This window comes from Bos javanicus, chromosome 18, assembly GCF_032452875.1.
Source record: "Bos javanicus breed banteng chromosome 18, ARS-OSU_banteng_1.0, whole genome shotgun sequence".
In the NCBI taxonomy this organism is placed as follows: Eukaryota; Metazoa; Chordata; class Mammalia; order Artiodactyla; family Bovidae; genus Bos; species Bos javanicus.
The window spans coordinates 832,373-842,991 of record NC_083885.1 but is presented as its reverse complement, the minus strand read 5'-3'; the positions used below and the strand labels follow the sequence as shown (position 1 = coordinate 842,991).

The window sequence follows — 10,619 nt, the reverse complement described above, 5'->3', positions numbered from 1 at the left end:
TTGGATGGAATGTCCTGAATATATCAATTAGGTCCATCTGGTCTAATGTGTCATTTAAGGCTTGTGTTTTGTTATTAATTTTCTGTTTTGATGATCTGTCCTTTGGTGTAAGTGGGGTGTTAAAATCCCCTACTATTATAGTGTTATTGTCAGTTTCTTCTTTTATGTCTGTTAGTGTTTGTCTTATGCACCTATGTTGGATGCACAAATATTTACGATTGTTACATCTACTTCTTGGACTGGTCCATTGATTGTTATGTAGTGTCCTTCTTTATTTCTGCAATATTCCTTATTTGATGGTCTACTTTGTCTGATATAAGAATTGCTACTCCAGCTTTCCTTTGATTTCCACTTGCATGTAATATATTTTTCCATCCTTTCACTTTCACTCTGTATATGTCTCTAGGTCTGAAGTAGACCTCTTGTAGACACATATATACATGTCTTGTTTATATATCAATTTGATCAGTTTGTGTCTTTTGGTTGGGCAATTTAATCTGTTTACATTTAAAGTAATTATTGATATGTATGCTTATGGTCGATGTGAAGCATGGCAGGGTTGTATTTTTCAGGGTTATTGTGGAAACTGACCATCCTATCCTTCTGATTAATACTTGTGAAAATCTCATCACCTTCTGTCATGTACAGGACATAGTTTTCTGCCTCCTGAAGCTTAGATAACTGCAAACAAATTGTAATATCTTGTAATGACAGTGTTAAAAAGGTCTTGGTGTGCCTCTGGAACAGGCACTGCTCCACCAGCCTCTGTTGTGGTTTCATGTAAAGGTCTTGCTGTGCTTGGTCACCAGGCTGTGGAGCTCAGAGGGGTTGTTGATGGAGTACACTTTTGCTAACTTGTGGTATGTATTAAGCGAAGAGGCTTAATGAATCTATCCATGATTTGAGACATTTATTTCAGCAGCTGCTGTAAGTATTTTCCCCAGAAGGATCAAAGAAATCAGAACATATTTTTTATAAGAATGTGACTGACAGCCATAGTGGGCGTGGTGATGGCCTGCTCATAGAAGTAAAGCACCTGCTTGACGTTCTTCAGCCTGGTGTAAACCATCCTGCTGTAGTAATAGCAGCCCAGGAAGTGCTTCACAACATAGGGCCTATTCTCTTTGCAGATGTCCACCATGTCCATGTCCAGGTACAGTAGGGCTGGCTTAGACCATTTTGCCAGCAAACTGCTGGCAGAGGTAGGTGTGCACAGAGGTCACCTGGTTTGTGTTCATTTATATCTTGTTGATGGCCTGCCTAAGGATGCCAATTCTATGCAGGGGCTGTTTTCTTTCCACAATTGCATCTGTTAGCTGATGGCAAAGTCTAGTAACTAGACACAACAATAGCAAAATATTGGAGAAATAAATGACTACAGGTTGGAACACATGCCCTGGAGAAGATGAAAACCAAATTGCCCTAACAGGTGTCTATTTCATAGCAGATGTGCTCCCTGTTATAAGTGCTGATAAAGAACTGAACATGGGAGAAGAACCTCTTGAAGTTGGGAATGCTGGGCATAGAAAACTTCACAAACCTTGGGTGGAGAGTTGGTTGACACTGTTAACAAACTGCTCCAGGGCTGATGCCATGTTCCTAGCTGTCAAGTGGTGGAGACAGCACATGCCTCCTAACACATTTTAAAGTTCACAATACTATATTGTTAGCTGTAGGTGCTATGTTGTGCAGCAGATACCTAGAATTCATTCATGTTGAAAAACTGAAAATTTAAGCCTATCAAACAATAACTTCCCTTTTCCCTCACCCTCTATCCCTTGGCAGCCACCATTCTATTCTTTGCTTCTCTGAGTTGGACTACTTTAGATGCCTTATGTAGGTAGAATCAGGCAGTATTTGCTTGTCTGTGACTGGTTTATTTCACTTAGCATAATATTCTTTAGGTTCAGCTATGTTGTCATAAATGGCTGGATTTCACTTTTTAAGCCTAAATAATATTCCATTGAGTGTCTGTACCACATATTCTTTATCCATGTATCTGTTGATGGGCATTTGAGTTGTTCCAGTACCTTGCCTATTATGAACAATGTTATAATACACATGTGCTGATATAAGATCCTGACTTCATTTCTTTTGACTGTTTACCCAAAAGTAGGAATGCTCGATCATATAGTAGTTTTATTTTTAGTTCTTTGAGGAACCTCCATACTGTTTCCAACCTTTCTATATTACAACCAACAATGTATAAGCATTCTATTTCCTCCAAATTCTTGCCAACACATATTTACATTTTGTTTTGTAAAATTATAATTTTACAAAATTATAATTAGTGTGGTAATTATAGCCACACTAACAGTTGTGAGATGATAGATCATTGTAGATTTGACTTGCATTTCCCTGTTGATTGGAGATGTTGAACACCTTTTTGTATACTTGGTGGTCATTTGTATGTCTTCTTTGGGCCTGATAATTCTTTATTGTGGGGACTGTCCTGTGCATTATAGTGTATTTAACAGTATGCCCAGAGCCCACCCCCTAGATGCAATAGCACTCATACCCCCTTAACAGTTATGACAACCAAAAATGCCTCTAGATATTGCCAAGTATCTCCTAGGAAAATATGTCTCCTGATAAGGAACCACTGACATTGATGGCCACCTCCTGATCTGTCTGGACGATATTCTTTTGCTTAATCACTATTATTACAACAGCAGCAGCAACAATGCCCCCATGGCTTTTATCATTAGCATCACCATTATTACCATCAGCAATAGCATTTTCATTAGTCATCATCATTAACTACTAACATTTATTCATGATGATTTAGGATCTCATTAATGGACTTTACTGACCCCCAAGTGCCTGGCTTTTTCCAGGAAATGTTTATGGAATAACCTATATCTCAAAACTCTGAGGTAAATATTAATAACTATTTTATTCCAATTTTGAAGATGAAAAAACTTATGGTCAAGGATTTTAATTTTTCTCAGTGAGGCAGAACACAACCGTGCATCTGTCTGATGTAAGCTTTTATTATATCAGAGCTTTTATTCATTACCTTAGTCTGCCATGTAATTCTTTTTTGTCTCATTATTTGCATCTCCTCTAGCTCCTAGCAAAGGTCAAGCACAAGTTTAGCTTTCAAATAAATCTTTGTAAACCACAAAAATCAAATCACTCCGCTTAATTCAAATTAATTTGCAACTTGTCTGTTGAGGCAATGAAAAATTGCTTTGCAATACAGGACTAAACCTAGAATTCTGGCTCCAACATTGACCAGCTGTGTGAGCTTAGACAAGTCACTTGACCTTTCTAAGCCCCTGATACTTCATCTGTAAATGAATTAATACGTGTAATGTGTTAAGAGATAAAAGCCACACCTGGATACTGTTAGCACCCAATAAAAGCAGGATGTTTCTATTCCAAATTCTTTATTCTGCTTTTCCTATCTCATCAGTTCAGGATAGATTTAAATCTTTTTGTTCCCTGTGTAAGAGTGATTGGAAAGTTGCTGTGTATGCTTAGGAGACATGAGAACCAAAAATGTCAGGTCAGACAAGAAGATAACTGGCTTCTCTCAACTTCTCTCCTGAGAAATGGCAGCCTCTCTTGAATAGAGCCCTCCCTGGGCATCAGAGACTCTGAAGTGGGGACTGGAGAATTGTGTACACTGTCAGGGCTCCAGTTTCATCATCTGCATGTTAGTTTAGATAATCTCAAGTTTCTTAGATCAACATGTGATCTAACAATTTGTATGACCTATTTTCATAATTTATATCAAGATACTGATATCATATGTTTCATCTTTGAGTAAGCTCCTTCATAGGAGCTGGGTATATACATAGATAATATTTCTCTTTCTCTCTTTCTTTCTTTTCCTCTGAGACAAATTCTTTAAACCAGTTGTGATCTCCACATATACCTCTGTCAAGCATGCTTTTCTTAGGTGGTAAGCAGGACATGCAATTAGAGTTCACAAAGAGCTAATGAAACCTCATAGACATATCTGAAGTGTTGATTAAATGGACAACATGTCCATTTAAATACATGCCTGCTTCCCCTGTTAACCTGAACATTGATCCTACTGAGAAGAAGGGCGGGATGGCTAGTCAATATCTCTTTCTAAGAAGCTTTTGACTTGAATTAGTTGTCCTCACAGAGCCCTGGATTAGACTAAAGGACAAGTTATAAGGCATTAATGAAAGTGTTGGGGTAAGCCAGTAAAAGATAATCAGCCTGCAGGGAGCAGAACGGCTTGAGAAATAAACAGACAAAATGTCAATGTCCTCAGTTCAGTTTAGTCATTCAGTCGTGTCCGACTCTTTGCAACCCCATGAATCACAGCAAATCATGCCTCCTTGTCCATCACAAACTCCTGGAGTCCACCTAAACCCATGTCTATTGAGTCGGTGATGTCACCCAACCATCTCATCCTCTGTTGTCCCCTTCTCCTCCTGCCCTCAATCTTTCCCAGCATCAGGGTATTTTCAAATGAGTCAGCTCTTTGCATCAGGTGGCCAAAGTATTGGAGTTTCAGCTTCAGCATCAGACCTTTCAATGAATATTCAGGACTGATTTCCTTTAGGATGGACCGGTTGGATATCCTTGAAGTCCAAGGGACTCTCAAGAGTTTTCTCCAACACCATAGTTCAAAAGCATCAATTCTTCGGCCCTCAGCTTTCTTTATAGTCCAACTCTAACATCAATACATGACCACTGGAAAAACCATAGCCTTGACTAGATGGACGTTTGTTGACAAAGTAATGTCTCTGCTTTTAATATGCTGTCTAGGTTGGTCATAATTTTCATTCCAAGGAGTAAGTGTCTTTTAATTTCATGGCTGAAATCACCATCTGTAGTGATTTTGGGGCCCCCCCAAAATAAAGTCAGCCACTGTTTCCACTATTTCGCCATCTATTTGCCATGAAGTGATGGGACCGGACGCCATGATCTTCATTTTCTGAATGTTGAGCTTTAAGCCAACTTTTTCACTCTCCTTTTTCATTTTCATCAAGAAGCTTTTTAGTTCCTCTTCATTTTCTGCCATAAGGGTGGTGTCATCTGCGTATCTGAGGTTATTGATATTTCTTCCAGCAATCTTGATTCCAGCTTGTGCTTCTTCCAGCCCAGCATTTCTCATGATGTACTCTGCATAGAAGTTAAATAAGCAGGGTGACAATATACAGCCTTGGTGTACTCCTTTTCCAATTTGGAACCAGTCTGTCCCATGTCCAGGTCTAACTTTTGCTTTCTGACCTGCATACAGATTTCTCAAGAGGCAGGTCAGGTGGTCTGGTATTCCCATCTCTTTCAGAATTTTCCACAGTTTATTATGATCCACACAGTCAAAGGCGTTGGCATACTCAGAAAAGCAGAAATAGATATTTTTCTGGAACTATCTTGCCTTCTTTATGATCCATCGGATGTTGGCAATTTGATCTCTGGTTCCTCTGCCTTTTCTAAAACCAGCTTGAACATCTGAAAGTTCATGGTTCACATATTGCTGAAGCCTGGCTTGGAGAATTTTAAGCATTACTTTATTAGCATGTGAGATGAGTGCAATTGTGCAGTAGTTTGAGTATTATTAGCCATTGCCTTTCTATGGGATTGGAATGAAAACTGACCTTTTCCAGTCCTGTGGCCACTGATATTTCCAAATATATGGCCACTGCTGAGTTTTCCAGATTTACTGGCATATTGAGTGTAGCACTTTCACAGCATCATCTTTCAGAATTTGAAGTAGCTCAACTGGAATTCAGTCACCTCCACTAGCTTTGTTCGTAGTGCTGCTTCCTAAGGCCCACTTGACTTCACATTCCAGGATGTCTGATTCTAGGTTACTGATCACACCATCGTGATTATCTATGTTGTGAAGATCTTTTTTGTACAGTTCTTCTTTGCATTCTTGCCACCTCTTCTTAATATTTTCTGCTTCTGTTAGGTCCATACCATTTCTGTCCTTATTGAGCCCATCTTTGCAAGAAATGTCCCAGTGGTCTCTCTAATTTTCTTGAAGAGATCTCTAGTCTTTCCCATTCTATTATTTTCCTCTCTTTCTTTGCATTGACCGCTGAGGAAGGCTTTCTTATCTCTCCTTGCTATTCTTTGGAACTCTGCATTCAAATGGATATATCTTCCCTTTTTTCCTTTGCTTTTCGCTTCCCTTCTTTTCACAGCTATTAGTAAAGCCTCCTCAGACAGCCATTTTGCTTTTCTGCATTTCTTTTTCTTGAGGATGGTCTTGATTCCTGTCTCCTGTACAGTGTCACGAACCTCCGTCCATAGTTTATCAGGCACTCTGTCTATCAGATCTATACCCTTAAATCTATTTCTCACTTCCACTGTATAGTCATAAGGGTTTGATTTAGGTCATACCTGAATGGTCTAGTGGTTTTCTCCACTTTCTTCAATTTCAGTGAATTTGGCAATAAGGAGTTCATGATCTGAGCCACAGTCAGCTCCCAGTCTTGTTTTTGCTGACTGTATAGAGCTTCTCCATATTTGGCTGCAAAGAATATAATCATTGTGATTTTGGTATCAACCATCTGGTGATGTCCATGTGTAGTCTTCTGCTGTGTCGTTGAAAGAGGGTATTTGCTATGACCAGTGCGTTCTCCTGGGAAAACTCTATTAGCCTTTGCCCTGCTTAATTCTGTACTCCAAGGCCAAATTTGCCTGTTACCCCAGGTGTTTCTTGACTTCCTACTTTTGCATTCCAGCGCCCTATAATGGAAAGGACATCTTTTTTGGGTGTTAGTTCTAGAAGGTCTTGTAAGTCTTCATAGAACTGTTCAACTTCAGCTTATTCAGTGTTACTGGTTGGGGTATAGACTTGAATTATTGTGATATTGAATGATTTGCCTTGGAAACGAACAGAGATCATTCTGTCATTTTTGAGATTGCATCCAAGTACTGCATTTAGTACTCTTTTGTTGACCATGATGGCTACTCCATTTCTTCTAAGGGATTCCTGCCCACAGTAGTAGATATAATGTCCTAGATAGCAGCAAAGGGAAGATTGTCTGTCTATCCATCTATCTGTCTCTATTATCTATCCATCTTTCAGCACTGCCTTTTTAAGTGATTCTGGAAGGAACTTAATGATCTTCATTTCAAAGGCACAGTGTGAGAACAAGATTAAGATGGCAGAGTAGAAGGACATGTGCTCATCTTTTGCCAGAGCATCAAAATTGCAGCCAGCTGTTGAACAATCATTGACAAGAAGACACTGGAACCCACCAAAAATGATACCTTACATCCAAGGACAAAGAAGAAGCCACAACAAAATGGTAGGAGAAACACAATTATGAAAAAAGCAAATTCTTACCTGCCAGGTGGGCAACTCTCAAACTGGAGAACAATAATACCAAAGAAGTTCTTGCACTGTTGTGAAGGTTCAAGGCCCCACATCAGGCTCCCCAGTCTGGAGATCTGGCCAAGTGACTGGGAATTCCCAGGGAATCTGACTTTTAAGGCCAGTGGAATTTGATTTCAGAGCTACCATACGACTTGAAGAAACAGAGACTCTTGGAGGGCAATAAAAGGTCTTGTGCACCAGGATCCAGGAGAAAGGAGCAATGAGCCCACAGGAAACTGAACCAGACCTACCTTTGAGTTTTTGAGGGTCTCCTGCAGAGGTGTGGGTTGTCAGTAGCCTGACACAGGGATGGGGGCATTGACAGCAGTAGTCCTGAGAGATGCATCTCTACATAAGTTCTATTGGAGGTTACCAATAGTCCTACTATAGAAGTCTATAGACTCTAGGACTGAGTTCAGTTCAGTTCAGTCACTCAGTCGTGTCTGACTCTGTGACCTCATGAATCGCAACACGCCAGGCCTCCCTGTCCATCACCAACTCCAGAGTTCACTCAGGCTCACGTCCATCAGGTCAGTGATGCCATCCAGCCATCTCATCCTCTGTCGTCCCTTTCTCCTCCTGCCCCCAATCCCCCCCAGCATCAGAGTCTTTTCCAATGAGTCAACTCTTTGCATGAGGTGGCCAAAGTACTGGAATTTCAGCTTTAGCATCATTCCTTCCAAAGAAATCCCAGGGCTGATCTCCTTTAGAATGGACTTGTTGGATCTCCTTGCAGTCCAAGGGACTCTCAAGAGTCTTCTCCAACACCACAGTTCAAAAGCATCAATTCTTTGGTGCTCAGCCTTCCTCACAGTCCAACTCTCACATCCATACATGACCACTGGAAAAACCATAGCCTTGACTAGATGGACCTTTGTTGGCAAAGTAATGTCTCTGCTTTTTAATATGCTATCCAGGTTGGTCATAACTTTCCTTCTAAGGACTAAGTGTCTTTTAATTTTGGCATGAGGACTGAGTTGCCTCATGCAAAACAACTAACAGGGAGGGAGCACAGCCCCACCCATCAGCAGACAATTGGATTAAAGTTGCTGAGCATGGCCTTGCCTACCAGAGCAGGACCCAGTTTTCCCCACAGCCAGTCCCTCCCATCAGGAAGCTTGCACAATGGTCTAATCCTCATCCAGAGGGCAGACAGAAGAAATAAGAACTACAATCTCATCAGCCCCCAGAACTAATACTTCAATCACAGAAAATGAAAAGAAATAGGTTTATGTCATAGATGAAGGAACAAGATAAATCTTCAGAAAAACAATTAAATGAAGTGGATATAGCCAACCTCCAAGAAAAAGAATTCAGAAAGAATAATGATAGTGAAGATGATTCAGGATCTTGGAGAAAGAATGGAGGCAAAGCTTGAGAAGATGCAAGAAATGCTTACCAAGGCCCTAGAAGAACTAAAGAACAAACAAACCAGTCCAGAATACCGGAGTGGGTAGCTATCTCCTTCTCCAGAGGATCTTCCCAACCCAGGGATTGAACCCAGGTCTCCCACATTGTAGGCAGATTCTTTACCAGCGGAGGCACCAGGAAAGCCCAAGAAAACTGGAACGGATAGCCTATCCCTTCTCCTGTGGATTTTCCCAACCCAGGAATAGAACAGGATCTCCTGCATTGCAGGCAGATTCTTTACAAGCTGAGCTATGAAGGAAGCCTGAACAATACTCTAGAAGGAATAAATAGCAGAATAACTGAGGCAGAACAGATGGGTGACTTGGAAGACAGAATGGTGGAAATTAATCCTGCAAATAAATAAATAAATAAATAAAGAATGAAAAGAAATGAAAGTAGTCTAACAGACCTTTGGAGAACATTAAATGCACCAATATTCACATTATAGGAATCCCAGAGGGAGGAGAGAGAGAAAGTGCCTGAGAAAATATTTGAAGAGATAAAATCCAAAAACTTCCCCAATATGAGAAAGGAAATAGTCAACCATGTCCAGGAAGCACAGAGAGTCCCAGACAGTATAAACCCAAAGAGGAACACATCAAGACACATGGTAATCAAACTGACAAAAATTAAAGACAAAGATAAATTATTAAAAGCAACAAGGGAAATGGAAAACCTGCAAGATTATCAGTCAATTTCTCAACAGAAACTCTACAAGCCAGAAGAGAATGCCATTATATATTCCAAGGGATGAAACGGAAGAATCTACAACCAAGAATACTTTACCCACCAAGGCTTTTATTAAGATTTGATGGAGAAATAAAAAACTTTGCCAATAAGCAAAAGTTAACAGAATTCGGCACCAAGAACCAGTTTTACAACAATGCTAAAGGAACTTCTCTAGGCAGAAAGCACAAGAGAAGGAAAAGATCTACAAAAAATAAACCCAAAACAATGAACAAAATGGTAATAGGATCATACATACATATATATCACTTAAATATAAATGGATTAAATTCACCAAGAAAAAGACATAGAGTGACTGGGTGGATACACAAACAAGACACACACACACTGTTGCTACTGCTACTGCTAAGTCACTTCAGTTGTGTCCGACTCTGTGTGACCCCATAGATGGGCAGCCCACTAGGCTCCTCTGTCCCTGGGATTCTCCAGGCAAGAATACTGGAGTGGGTTGCCATTTCCATCTCCGATGCATGAAAGTGAAAAGTGAAAGTGAAGTCACTCAGTCGTGCTCGACTCTTAGCAACCCCATGGACTGCAGCCTACCAGACTCCTCTGCCCATGGGATTTTCCAGGCAAGAGTATTGGAGTGGGTTGCCACACACACACATATATATTGTTTACAAGAGACCCACTTCATAACTATGGACACTTACAGACAGAATGTAAGTGAATGGGAGAAAGTATTTATGCAAATGGAAATCATAAGAAACCTGGAGTAGCAATACTTGTATCAGACAAAATAGGCTTTAAAACAAAGACTGTTATAAGAGACAAAGGACACTATGTAATGATCAAGTGTTTAATCCAAGATGGAGATGTAACAATTATAAATATATATGTACCCAACATAGGATCACCTTAATATGTGAGGGAAATACTAACAAATATAAAAGGAGAAATCAACAGTAACACAATAATAGTGGGAGACTTTAATACTCCAATTGCATCAATGGACAGATCATCCAGACAGAAAATCAATAAGGAAATGCAAGCCTGAAATCACATTTTAGACAAGTTGGACTTCAGTTCAGTTCAGTTGCTCAGTCGTGTCCAACTCTTTGCCACCCCATGAATCGCAGCATACCAGGCCTCCCTGTCCATCACCAACTCCCGGAGTCTACCCAAACCCATGTCCATCGAGTCG

The 10,619-nt window shown here is 40.2% G+C and overlaps 1 pseudogene; it reads right to left on the bottom strand.

Moving 5' to 3' along the window:
* Positions 1–516: 516 nt before the first annotated feature.
* On the bottom strand, positions 517–1,533 carry LOC133229918 (COP9 signalosome complex subunit 3-like; annotated as a pseudogene).
* Positions 1,534–10,619: the final 9,086 nt, after the last annotated feature.